The 15,115-nt window shown below is 34.4% G+C and overlaps 1 protein-coding gene across 9 annotated transcripts in view; it reads left to right on the top strand.

Moving 5' to 3' along the window:
- brat (tripartite motif-containing protein brain tumor) overlaps positions 1–15,115 on the top strand; it is a 393,821-nt gene that overhangs the window by 293,825 nt on the left and 84,881 nt on the right. For all 9 annotated transcript variants that reach the window (XM_090116981.1, XM_090116982.1, XM_090116978.1 and 6 more), the window contains one exon: positions 6,284–6,358. The gene's annotated coding sequence lies outside the window, so the exon portion shown is untranslated. The remainder of the gene's footprint in view (positions 1–6,283; positions 6,359–15,115) is intronic.

Here is a 15,115-nt window from a genome sequence, read left to right as displayed (position 1 = left end):
GTCACAGAAATCATCTTAGGTGGAAAGGACTATAATATTGGCCCGGGGTGAACATTCTCGAAGCTTCGAGAACATGGAACTATGGAATATGCAGTGATATGATATGATATATTGTAGTGTGGAAAGATAAATACAAATATGTACTACTAGAGGTCCGCCCCGGCTTCGCCCGTGGTACATATTTCGCAATAAAAGGTAGCCTATGTCCTTTCTCGGGTATCAAAATATCTCCATACCAAATTTCATGCAAATTGGTTCAGTAGTTTAGGCGTGATTGAGTAACAGACAGACAGACAGAGTTACTTTCGCATTTATAATATTAGTATGGATAATAAATAATAACAAGATGATTTTTTTTAATTTTGAATTAAGTTATATTTGTTAGTATTTTCTAGTGTTAGATTTTAGCGTAAGCGCGTCTGAAAGATGTGTTTTTATTTCGATTGATAGATTTTTTGCAATTTGGTAGTTAAAGGCAATTTGAATGTATCAGAATTTAAATTGTTATTCATTGTTTTGTAAAATCAAAAAACAAGCTTTGTCTTCACAATGCATATAATATTGAATAAGTTTGTTTAAAATTTTTACCCCAAGCATTCATTGTTTTCGCAACACCAAAAATAAAATTTATTTTAAAATGACAAAACTGCAAATTTAAACAGTGAATTGTTCTCAAACAATTAATGAACGTATGTTAATGCAATATCAATATCGGAAAACCGAGTTAATGAAAACGATATATCGAGTGTCATAATTAAATTTGTTGCTTTTAAAATGTTTGTTTTTGTTTGCTTTTTTGGGGTATTGTTGTAAAGTATGTTGTTTATTAAATTTTCAGTAATATTTGTTTAAATGTATATTTTAATGATAGTGTCGATCAACGAAATATTTATTGCAACTATTGATTAGTAATTAATGAATTTTCTCAATAATTATGCTTTTATAAGTAGCCTGGTTAATGTCTGTGGAGGCAGAAAATAATAAAAAGACCCTAAAAAATGCCCTAAACTAATAAAGCAGACAAAGCCGCAATTAATGGCTAGTTTAATTTACAATTGTACTCAAACTAATGACATGGCAACATGCAATATCGTATTCAATTAAATATTATCCCTCACTAAATATCCTCTTACGGTAACGGGTCGAAGGCTCACGTTATAATTGCTTTGTGAATTTCAACTATATCCAAACAAATTAAGGTTTAAATTACGTTGTAACTTATACAATACCAAGGGCGCTATAGGGGTGACGCTTTTAAAATATTAATTAATTAATTAAAAGACATTACATTTTACTGTCGCGTTTTGTTTATAGGAAGCGACGTTTCCCGGTATTATTATATAGAAATTTAAACTTCGTTTGTAAAATATTATATTGTGATTAATATTATTTCGATCAAAAGTGAGATAAATTAATGGGATCGTATCATTGTACATTAATTACGTGTGACAGGAATTAATTTCACAGTAGATTATGTAATTGAGTTTGCGTATTTCTGTTTTGGTATACTGATGACTGTCAAAGCTTTGAGTGGTAGATAGCAAGATAGTCCAAGTTATAAGGTGTAAGTACGTATACGTAAGCGTAAGGGCAACATATTCGAATGGAAACAGAAAGATTTCTTCTTAAAAGAGACGTAATGTTAATTCTTAAGTCAGTAGCAAAACATTCAATAAAAAACAAAAGTACAAAGACTGAATACAATTAATAAATACCACAACACAATAAACAAGCTCTTACAAACTTCTGTTTGAAGAAGCCAGTGTCAATTAATAGCACGAATCGAAGCGAGTGCTTCGTTAGAAAGTTCTAGAAGCGTTCCAAGTAAAACAACTAATACGAACATGAAGTGTAACTGAGTTAGCTGGCTAATGAGTTCAAATGGTGAGCGAACTTAACCTCTTAGTTTGTTATGATCGCCTGGTACTTGTGTTGCGCTGTTACTGTTTGTAGAAGAGAATGGGCACGGTTTTAAAATAAAATTAAGTCATAAATTTGTAAATGGTAAGGGAACTTTTAAACTCCTCTCATGTTATGATCGCCTAGTACAAGTTCATCGTGTGATTGCTAGATAAAAAATGAAATGAAAAAAAAAACATTGACGACCTAAATAATGAATCAAATAGATTTTCATAAAACGCTGTATAGATCGCAGTTTAGTTCAGTCTTTGAAATCGTAACATTTGTCACTCGCATGGAATAAAATATGTACCAACAAAACTACACAACAATTTAGCACAAAAATCGAGTTTTATCAAAGTCTATTTTATGAAAAACGAGGTCTAAAAGTCAGATGGATTTTGTTTAGTTCAGTGTCGCAACACTGCAGCTATTCATCAAACTAAGCTGTTTTTTATATCTTTTACGTACAGTAAGTAACATAACATTTTGTTATTCCGTAACAGTATAAATAAACATTTTCGTATAAAATCTGAACTCAAACAAACATAATTAGTTACAGTGAAACCTGGTTAAGTGAGACATCAAGGGACCTGCAATTTCGTTTCACTTATAGAGGTATTCCACTTACCCAGTGTCTCAGATATACAGGTATAAATAAATATCTGTCTCATTTACAGAGGGTTCCAATAATAATTTGACATTTTTCAAATAAAAATCTTTATGATAGTAAAGTGAAACTAAAACTGAAGGTAATTGAAGCTCAAAATTTGTACTTACGTACTTGGAATTACGTGTGGAATTTGTGGGTAGAATAAGAATGAGTAAACAAACAATGTTATCTCAGTTACAGAGGTTTATGCATATAAAATTTACTCGCTGTCTCAGTTATAGAGGTAACTATGATGATAAATCGAAAGAACAAATCCCAGATATAGAGGTTTACCTCGTCCCACTAACAGAGGTAATTCAGTGCCAAAGTGTTGGGACCTCAGCATGAGTTCCAGTTATGGAGGTTTCTCACTTATCCAGGTCCCACTTAACCAAGTTTCACTGTATATGATAATCACGTGCATAACCGCAAATCAAAACATCAGGCTTAACAACGATGAAGACATAAAGCGATGTAGCGCTGTTACGAGTCCGCTTTAATTAAAACGTAAGCGATTCCAGCGCATAATGATCAGGTGTCCCTTGTAAATAGGTCCCTATATTTGCATATGTATTCAGGGATGATTTTGGGCCGGTTTCAATTATTAAGAAAAAGTCGTAATGGAAGATATAAAGACATTAATTTCATTCAGATGTAACGATTAAGTTGTTTGTTAATTGTAATTAGTTTTCTTAATTGTATCTCTTTTGTTTTATTGCGATTTATTTACGCTAGATTTCATTCAAGTTATAACTAATTTAATATAAACAATCTTAAGAAAGACCAAAACTATGTTGTTAATAACTTAATAGTATTCCAATGTCACCTTGTTTATTTTTATTTATTTTAAAAATTATTTGTCTAATGACCCATCCACTTCCTGACTCCGACGTACGACGCTTAACCACGAAACAAACTGCAGGATAATTTATAAAGCTGTCGACGATCCACTCCAGCATCCAGTTACAAACGCAGAGGAAGTGGCACTAGCTCAAAGGGAATCCTAAATTTGGCTAAAGCACTGTACATAGGTATTACCTAGGTAACTATGTAGGTATGTACCTACTTGTCTGGACCGCGGGTTGGTATAAGGTTTGCTTTGAAAGTAATTGGACTTTAAAAGAGCATTTGAAAGGTAGGATGATTTGGTTGGTTGTAGGTTAGTGTTTTGGAGATATTTTAGAAGTTTGTGTTTATTATAAAAACAGGGAAATATAGATATGGAATAAAGTTCGTTTTGTTATAATTATGTAGATTTATTATTCCTTCCTTATAAGTATTTATGACCTTAAAAATGCATCTAATATAATATTTTGTTATAAATTATTTAAAACAATTGTGATTTGAACAATATCTACAAGTACAACCTTAACATATAAAGTGTTTGAACTTCAGTACTAAATACATAATACATGTACTTATATCTATTCAATCGAATAATATAACGAGGCTATTCTTTCGAACCTTGGACGTATTGTAAAACGTTTGAACAGACAGACATATAGATTAATCTAAATTATTTAATTATGAACCCATTCGATTGTGTGGGTGGTAATGGTTCTGACATCTGTGTCGACCTTCTCAAAACCAATTGGATATTTTCGCTACGAGTCTTTAAATACCTTGTTATTGTAACTCTATAGGATTCATTAGTACACAATGATTATCGAATTTCGACGACTAGGTTTTTAGTAGCCAATAATATTATAATTTATAAGAATTATTAAAATACCTATACTTACTAACAGCTATAAAAATAAACTGCCTGTTTGTACATTTCAAGTCTGAATAGCTGATATACTTTTGATGAATTATGGTTTATGGGTAGATGGAATATTTATTGATATAAAAATAATTCTCTAAAAATAAGTCTTAAATTAACTAAAGCTATGTAAATTTTACTTACTTCGATCAATATTTTAACCGTAAATATAACAGAAACGTGTCTCTTAATTATTCCCTGTAACATTAAATCTCGGTTTAATCAGTCACAAACTAATTTATTCGCGAGTACGTAACGTTGTTTTGTCTCGCACGTATGACATTAGGTAACCTTGGGTAGAGGCTCAATCGACGCAGGTAGATTCGTATCTGGGTTAGGTCTACATTCCAGGGATAGTGCTAAACTATAGATATACAATATGATTTTTGTATGAAATGTATATTACTAGAAGTTTACATTTGTTGTTTAGTCTCTGTTGTGACACATTGACCGATTAGGTTTTGAAAAATATGTAATAACTAATATTGTAGGAATTATATGATATGAAATAGATAGGTAAATAGTATTTTCTGTTTCCGTGTTGTTGTCGTAATTTAAGACAATTTATTATTTTTTCGCTACTATCGTTAAAGTGATACATTTTATATATTTGTATTTTATACCATAATTATAGTAATTAGCCTAGGACCTAGGTTATTATCAGAAAATATCCGAAGATGTTTTACGTGTTTATCTATATTATCATGTAGACCGGGTAACTTAAAAAATGTCTAGGCAGTAATATTACTTAACCTTTAGTTCCTTAATTTCAAAATATGTGTAAAAACTATTTCCGTAAAAACTATTTCCACAGGATACTTTTCTAGGTAGGATATAAGTAAATGTAATGATATTTTTGCTCGTTACCTTTTACCGATGTTACCTGTAAGCAACGAGCATGTACCCCAACGTGTTGGGGTACATGCTCGTTGCCTGTAAGAGATCACTACTAAGTGATAAGGCTGCCAAGTTAGTTGTACTTGTACTCTGCAGTTTTTAGCTTTAAGTAATTCTAAGGTTTCCTATTTGTACAACCAATAAAGTGTTAAATAAATAAAATAAATAAGTAGTTTAGTTTATAAAATCATCCAGTAGGCAATAATAGCGTAATTATTATTTATTATCGCTTTCAGTGTAGAACTATCCGAGCGGATGACTGAAATAGTTCATTATCTATTTACATTTGGATGGTCATCACATGTTACATACACTCTGACACCTGGGTTCGGTATTTCCGCTTTATTTAATAGATGCTTTAGAGGAAATGTATGTAGCTAAATGTTATGTTTTGTTTTAAACTGCTGGATTGATTTTGATGAGAATTTAATGTGCGTGGAAGTAAATATCTCTTTATGTATCTACACATTTTTATGTGATTTTTTTTGCCCAAATCACGGACAATTTTAAAGTTTCAATCTTTCCTACATTGAAAATTTAAAATTAAGAAACTTTTGTTACTATTAATGCATACTTCCTTTTATGCCAAAATGTACTACAGTGAAACCTGGTTAAGTGAGAGTCTGTGAGACATCAAGGGTCCTGCAATGTCGTTTCACTTATAGAGGTATTCCACTTACCCAGTGTCTCAGATATACAGGTATAAATAAATATCTACCTCATTTACAGAGGGTTCCATTAATAGGGATCCATAATACAATAATTCCAAAATTTGTGGGTAGAATAAGAATGAGTAAAAAAACAATGTTATCTCAGTTATAGAGGTAACTATGACGATAAATCGAAAGAACAAATCCCAGATATAGAGGTTTACCTCGTCCCACTAACAGAGGTAATTCAGTGCCAAAGTGTTGGGACCTCAGCATGAGTTCCAGTTATGGAGGTTTCTCACTTATCCAGGTCCCACTTAACCAAGTTTCACTGTAATTATGTTTAGATTTTAATGAAGATAGATTGTAATCTTAACGGAAACTACTGAGAAAATAATTAATTATCCCTATAATTTGTTTCAGATTAAATACACCAAACGGATGAGGCGTTTTGGCCACGTACCATGAATTAGATATCGCTAAAAACGATATCGAAACGTAAGTATTATCAATTTTATACTACACTAGCTTTTCGACCGCGGCTTCGCCCGCATTTTCAAAGAAAACCCGCATAGTTCCCGTGGGATTTCCGGGATAAAACCTATCCTATGTGTTAATCCAAGTTACCCTCTATATGTGTGCTAAATTTCATTGTAATCGGTCCAGTAGTTTATGCGTGAAAACCATACATACATACATACATAATTACAAACCTTTCCTCTTTATAATATTAGTATAGAATATAGATATAGGTAAAATAACATAAAGGTTCGAACAAGAGCGGTATCCGCTACCGCCCGTGGTTTGAATAGGCCTTAACCTTAATTTGTGATTTTAGTACAAGCGCCATCTAGCGGAGCTTTCTTAAAACATATGATAGACGTTCGTTAATTAATACATGAAAGGAAAATTTACCAAACAAAAATAAATTATAATAAATGTACTTAAACATTTATTTAATAAATAAAAGCTATAATATATGATATTGTAAGGATTTCTGTCTGATCAGTTACAATAATTACTAATTAATGAATTATTCTTGTAATTTTAATGATCAATTAATATTTTTGTAACACTGATTGAACAAAGAATGAGACTAACATATATCTATTTTAGTTTATACTAATAATACTTGTAGTTTTTCTTCAAGTTGTTACCAAACGAATTACTACAAAAAAGGGCGTGTATGCCGAGCTGCCGAGCACACGTGTCAGATGTGAAACTTTTTTGGCAAGATTCAAAGATACCAAAATCGTCGCCTTATTCCATGACGTGACGGTATTGTCATGACGCGACCTTGAAATTTTACTGTCAACGCGCTTAAACAATTTTCACTTCGACCAGAAACCATCCCCATAAAACAGCCTTATTACTTAACCAACCCACGCACTCAAATCTCTTTATACTATGACAAAACCAAATAAAATACCGTATAATAATATTATGTAATCCCACAAAATCTCATTCCCTAACGAGATTTGTTTTCACAAACATTCATTACGCACATTATAAAATCAGTTTTCATACAAGTCTTTCCAGTTTCCTACCCTCCATTGTTGAGGAACTAAATAATTATTCAAACACGAAGATGTTTGTTTAGGAGCTTCTCAAATATATGTTATACGGATTACGCTCTTATTGTTATAGGACTATGGTTGAAGTTGCGGTGGCTGTATTATTCTGGTACCGGGTACGCAATCAACTGTGTTGATTAGAAAGATTTGGAAACCTTAGGCTGGGATTCAAGTCGTCCTCTGTTGAAGATACGCTTATTTGTATTTCATTGTATACTATTTGATCTGGTAATTGTATTAACTAGACTAATTGACTTCTATTTTCCTAAATTCAGACGATAGGCTACATTAGTTTAGTGGGTAGTTAGTATTTAAGACATCTTGGCAAATTAGTGTCAAGGATCGGATCCATCTATCAATCTACGGGCTTTTTCTTTTACTCGTAGAAAAATATACTGACTTTTTTTCGGAAATACTCTCAGCCTATACCTACTTTTGACCCGATGTTTATGATTACAACTTGTATTTTCAAAAAAGATAAGTACGTTAAATTAAGCATATTTTTTACAATATTGTCTGCGAGTTCTGCGACGTTATCTGCCTAAAATAATAACTATCAGGTAATCTTTGTAACCTTTATAAACCCTAGAAAAAACAGATGTATAATCGATACTTAAATAATCGTGGCCACCGTATAAATATGTATATACTTTCATATAATAAATAACCTGTTTTTTTTACCTCAAAAACATGTCTGGTATATTTCTTTGTATATATCTTATTCATAGAGTAATATAAATTGTAACAATTATTAGCTTTTCACAAATATAGTTCATATCAACAAACTCAATACACTATAAACACATCTTCCAAGAAATCAATCACAATATAACAAGAGGTCTTCAGTCTCCTACGCAATACTTATTATTCGTATTCAAATGAAAAACAAATTAAATGCCACTTTGGAAATATAAATACGGAATAAAAGTAATATTACGTTCAAACTAATGGATAGATTCCAAGGGATCAATTTTCAATAAACTTCTTTATTGAGGGAAGTTAAATAGAATTCTACTGAACGATATTTTCAAGTGATTTTATTAGCATGTGCTTATTTTAATTTTAAAATTGTATATTGCAATTTGCAGGCAATTATAGGTTACTAGGTTTCCGCCCGCGGCTTCGCCCGCGCAGTCAAAGAAAAACCGCATATTTACCTTTCCCGTGGGATTTCCGGGATTGAGTCCTTTTCCCGGGATAAAAAGTTGGCTATGTCCTTTCTCGGGTGTCAAAATATCTCCATACCAAATTTCATGAAAATTGGTTCAGTAGTTTAGGCGTGAATGACACCCTGTATAAGTATCATACAACATACTTTAGGATCCATTTAAGAAACACATTCACATGTTTCGAAAATGCTTTCTTTCACCCCCTCATTCACTCAACCACCCACTCACTTAACCTACCGACTCACTCAACCCACCCACTCACGCTACCCATCCACTCACTCTACCCACCCACTCACACTACCCACTGACTCACACTACATACCCACTATATTTACCCACTCACTCACACTACCCACTCACTCCTCTACCCACTCACTCCTCTACCCACTCACTCCTCTACCCACTCAGTCCTCTACCCACTCAGTCCTCTACCCACTCAGTCCTCTACCCACTCAGTCCTCTACCCACTCAGTCCTCTACCCACTCAGTCCTCTACCCACTCACTCCTCTATCCACTCACTCACACTACCCACCGCTCACACTACCCACTCACTCCCTCTACCCACTCACTCACACTACCCACCCACTCCCTCTACCCACTCACTCACACTACCTACCCACTCCCTCTACCCACTCACTCCTCTACCCACTCACTCACAATACCCACCCACTCTACCCACCCGTTCACGCTAGCCACCCGCTCACACTACCCACCCGCTCACACTACCCACTCACTCCCTCTACCCACTCACTCCCTCTACCCACTGACTCCTCTACCCACTCACTCCCTCCCTCTACACACTAACTCACACTACCCACTCACTTTGTCAGTTGGTAGTGTGAGTGAATTACCCACCCGCTCACACTACGCACCCGCTCACACTACCCACTCACTCCCTCTACCCACTCACTCCTCTACCCACTCACTCCTCTACCCACTCACACCTCAACCCACCCACTCTACACACCCCCTCACGCTACCCACCCACTCACACTACCCACTGACTCACACTACATACCCACTATCTCTACCCACTCACTCCCTCTACACAATCACTCACACTACCCACTCAGTCCTCTACCCACCCACTCCCTCTACCCACTCACTCACACTACCTACTAACTCCCTCTACCCACTCACTCACACTACCCACCCACTCCTCTACCCACCCACTCCTCTACCCACCCACTCACTACCCACTGAAACACTACATACCCACTATATCTACCCACTCACTCCCTCACAATACCCAGAGTGGGTGGGTATTGTGAGTGAGTGGGTAGAAGAGTGAGTGGGTAGTGTGAGTGAATTACCCACCCGTTCAGGCTAGCCACCCGCTCACACTACCCACTCACTCCCTATACACACTCACTCCCTCTACCCACTCACCCCTCTACCCACTCACCCCTCTACCCACTCACTCCTCTACCCACTCACTTCTCTACCCACCCACTCCTCTACCCACCCACTCCATCTACCCACTCCCTCTACCCACTCAGTCGTGATTAAGTAACAGACAGACAGACAGAGTTACTTTCGCATTTATAATATTAAGTATGGATGTTCTTTAATCAGTTTCAGTCTTATTTTGTATGGATTCCAATGTAAGATGTATCTTATTAGAATTAGTGTTTGTATGTTTGTAAGTAAAATAATTAATTTGATGAACATGTTTTGATGACATTTTGAATATTATGTACTACTTAAATAATTAAATATTAACGTAAGTTATGGATGGATACATCGCTGCGTAGGTAAACTACAAAATCGGGATTTTTAATAAAATACACGTCTAAATCAGATATAAAATTAACACAATAGAGAAAAGTGAAATCCATCTCCTGATCAGATTATATTAAGTCGCATTTCGTATAAGAAAACTCAAAGTCAATCGTAGAATAAATACATCTACGCTAAGAACACATTATCAGCTTGATACAGTAAAAATGTATCGATTGTATGTCCTCTAGCTCTCATGAGACGATGTGTCGCGAGAGGTATTCGTCAAATATTATTTCTATTCTGTTAGTTAAGCTTTTACTACGAATTAAAAGTGACGTACCTATCTGCTATTGAAACACTACTGTGGTATGTATACAGGGTTACAGCCTACAGGTTAAGTCGACCTATTCCTGTTAAGAGCGTGTAGTATTGGTAAAAACAAACTGATTTGATCATATAATACCATATCCAAAAGTTAGCCATTGAAGAGTTATTGCAATTTTAATTTTTTTTCTTGAAAATGCCACTTTATCTTCGCATTTAGCCTTTAATTTTTTATTTTACTTATTTGGTCTGGGTTTTTTTGAGTTTTTATGTAAAAGTTGAGTTAAACAATAATTCTCAGCAATAAAAATCCATATCGCTGCAAACAATTCAAAGAAATGGCTTTTAAACTAAAAATAATAACATTAAAGTAATTAAGTTAACTCGTTTTAACAAAGATATTGAAAAAAATCTCTATGAAAATGTGTCTGCAGATGTTTTTAAAAACATGTGCATGTTCTTAGCTATGTAAAAAGGTATGATAATCTCAGGTAGCATTCGTAGATTCCAAGAAATCGGGTATACAGGGTGTATATGAGGTAAATTTCGTCTTGATTCCATGAGAATTTATTACATTGAGTGCATGGATATATGCATGTTACTCTTTTACAGATTAAATTCTCTAAAATTCATTACAATAAAATGGAGTAATGTAATTTATATACTCGTATATCCTAATATACTTTCTCATTTTAATCAGTTGTGTTATAAAAGTAAAATCGTGATGCCAACAACATTAATTGTTCACGCCATAGTCCTACTAATATTATATTAAGAATAAAGATACATTGAAAGTCGTGAGATCAAATTTAAATGGGGATAGGTCATAGGTATATGCGAAGCTTTAAAAAAATATTTTATGAAAGGTGGTAAGGTAACATTAAAAACCTTCTTTGAAGCCAGTTAACGTTGACTAAGGGCTCCCACACATAAACACGATACGACGCGGTCGCGTCGTACAACGATGCGGCGTCGTATCGTGTTTATGTGTGGGAGCCCTTATCGTGAAACGATACAGGGCGATTCGTCCTCCCAGTAAGCCGCCCGTATTAGCGGGTGGTGCCAGCAACCTGCTGCAGAGGTCGAATCGTCCTGAACAGCATCCCCCACGCAGCCTCCTTCGGCCGCGTGTGCGAAGACCACTCGCGCGTGAAACGACGCCGCATCGTTGTACGACGCGACGTCGTATCGTGTTTATGTGTGGGAGCCCTAAAGTCCGCAACCTCCCGCGGGACGTTTGAATTCAAAACAAAATGTGACCCTAAAAGGTATCAGTCAGACATCATTTATATTCAATACAGAAACAATCGTTTTATGGAATTACGACGAGTAAATCACAAAGCGCCGCGGATTGACGCGTTGCCTCTTGACAAATGAATTCACAGTTAGGGCTGTCACCTTGTTATTATTTAGACGAAAATTCATCGGGGATTTCGCTTTGCGTTAAGATGTGGAATTTAATGTGGATTGCTATTTAATATGAATTTGTTTAAAGATGTCTTGAGGTTGTCGACTAGTTGGATTCTTGTTAGAATGATAATTTTTTTTTTCAAATACGACTCAGTTTGACGTTAATATAAGTTTTACGTCTACGTAAATAATTTAAAAAACCTATTAGATTCTTTTTATCAATGTATTTGTTTGCAAAAGTATAAGAAATCTAATATATTTGTTAGGTAGACAGTTTATCATTGAACTACGTAGTTATTAATACGTTAAACACTTTAAATAAAAAAAAAATAAAAAAATTTCAATTTGACAACCCTAATCCCTGATTACGCACATGTAATCAACGTAACGAGATAATTAGGAATTAATTATACTATCGTATATACATCGACGCGTCCTCTTAAACGTCTGCGAGATATACGTGAACGAACTAACTAATGTAATCATAACATTATCAACATGACGAACATTCGAATTAGGAGCTACTACACGAATAAGACACATGTATAAGATCTTTAATTATTTAATGAAATGTTAAAATTTAATCAGAAGTAAAGAAACGAGGATGTAATATCGTTGCTAATGTTGAATAATATAGGGTTTAAAATAATTTATTTATACACGCAAAAAGAGATAATGTTTAGGTCGAGCTCAAAATTTTGACAAGTTGTATAACGCGCTTCAGAGATGTCTGTATATATTTTTCCTCATTTCTAATTCATGTTACCATAATATGCAACTCATCTTTGTATGGTAACATGATAACATGGCGTTACAACTGGCAACGTTCAGTTTTATAATTTATTTTAGGTACCTACTTTATTATGTACCGACATAATTTTTATAACTAAATGAAATGATTTTGTTATCTATTTCATTTATCCTCAAATTTGGTATTATGTCATAAAATTCTCAAATCTACATACATTCCTCCTATCAACCGTCCTAATCCACCATTTCAAAATTAATACCCAAATGTAAAAACACCTAGACACATTAACTAATTAACCAATATCGTGTGTTCATACCGCTGGCGGCCATATTGGATCCGTGTAAATTTGGCGCGCTTTTACGTTGACACTGTTAAGGTGATTACGAGTTTTGATGTGGAAATATGATCGGTATTAATGTTCTGTTATTGTATAACACTACCTATGTAAAAACTGAAATTATAAATCTATACTAATATTATAAAGCTGAAGAGTTTGTTTGTTTGAACGCGCTAATCTCAGGAACTACTGGTCCGATTTGAAAAATTATTTCGGTGTTAGATAGACCATTTATCGAGGAAGATTATAGGATATATATCATCACGCTAAGACAACAGGAGCGGAGCAACGCGGGTAAAACCGCGGGGCACAGCTAGTTACGAATAAATTGATACACACAAGAAAGTATTAGTGATTCCACAGTGATATAAGACACACAAACACGAGATAAATATAAATCTAACATTGTAATGAACTATAATAATAAAAATCACTATCCCATTACGTATGTCGGTAAATCGCACGAAAACATGACATGAAACCTTACAAGTTTTAACTGTCAAGGCTGGGTAAACAAATGTTTACCACTTAAGCCTAAACTAAAGGTAATTCTTTATTTGATGAACATAATCAATACAAAATATGAGTAGGTTATACTTATAGTTTATATGTACATACATACTCAATAATATGTTACATTAAAATTGTTAAAACCGTTAAAAAGTAATCTATCCTGCGAGGTTGCAAACTGCCAAAATTGTTATTCGTAACCTTAGATTGTAATTATAATCAAATATCTAAGGATAGTTGAAAGTCGTCTGACTGATTGTTTATTCGCTTATACCTAAACCACGCAAAAATTGTACCTAAACATCTGTCACTTAAGTTGGAGGCAATATATGTCAAAGTTCATCTATCGAGCATGTCTTTGGCATAATAAGACGTGTATTTATAATATAACAAAGGACAAAGACTAAAATCAAAGTTCTGTATTGAGATACAACTTTTACATAAGAGCCATTGAAAATATAAGTAAAAGAACGCTTTCAAAAGAATGGCAAAGAAATAGGAGATGTAACAACTCCTAGACTACATCAATAAAAGCATAGAAAGTTAAGCTCTCCACTTAAGTCGGTATTTCTTACAACTTTGAAAGTAAACAGACAACACTTGCGTTTGATACAAAGCAGTGTTCGAAAAATGAAGTGGCTTTGACTTACAAGTTTGTAGTAAAAAATACATTAAATTTTGTATGTATGGTGAGGGTTGTTTTCATAGTTCATGTCGTAAATACGCCCACATGCATCTATTTACATTGTGTCCTTTTGGGCTAAAGGGCAGAATATTTAAAGGCAATTTACTGAGGCTAATCAAATTTTGTAACAAACCGAACACCGATGAATAGGTAATACTGAACTTCTTGAGGCTGGATTATACCTCTTATAATGAAATATTGAACACAATATCATACAGTTATGCTGCCATTTTTAGAGCTTTAAACTGGGTGTGGTAGCTCCCCAGTGCAGTGGTGACCCAATTCATAACGTAATGGATGAAAATCACGAAACCGCTCATAAAATTATTAATCAACATACCTCATTTTGCCGTTGTAACGGAATGGTATCCAGCAGAGGCGGCTCGCCCTAAGGAGCGCTGGTGCAGTGAACTCCCATAAATAATTATAATAAAATCATACTCCTTAATTTAATTATTAACATTAATTATTACTATTTAAAATCAATCGTAATCTTTAAAACTACTGTTAATACCAATGAATATATCCATCATTCCATCATCCCATACACCTGTATAATACCTACTGTATTAATGTAACGCGCGAAGCGGTGCGCTCACGATTGCGATCCAATGAAAAAAGATTTAGTACATTTCCTAATACGAAATCCAATAGGAGTGAAAGAGAGGGTTTTGCCAAAGCCCTGCGCGTGAAACAAAAGATTTTCTATGGAAAAGTAGCAAAATTCGGAGCGGCGCACCCGCAAACGTTGCCGGTTCGTTTTTACTGCCCG

The sequence above is a fragment of the Colias eurytheme genome, chromosome 26 (genome assembly GCF_061535395.1).
Source record: "Colias eurytheme isolate Ceu_HAF_F1 chromosome 26, ilColEury1 Martin Lab GWU primary, whole genome shotgun sequence".
Classification (NCBI taxonomy): Eukaryota; Metazoa; Arthropoda; class Insecta; order Lepidoptera; family Pieridae; genus Colias; species Colias eurytheme.
Note: the sequence above shows the minus strand (reverse complement) of the source record. Positions and strands in the feature narration are given on the sequence as shown.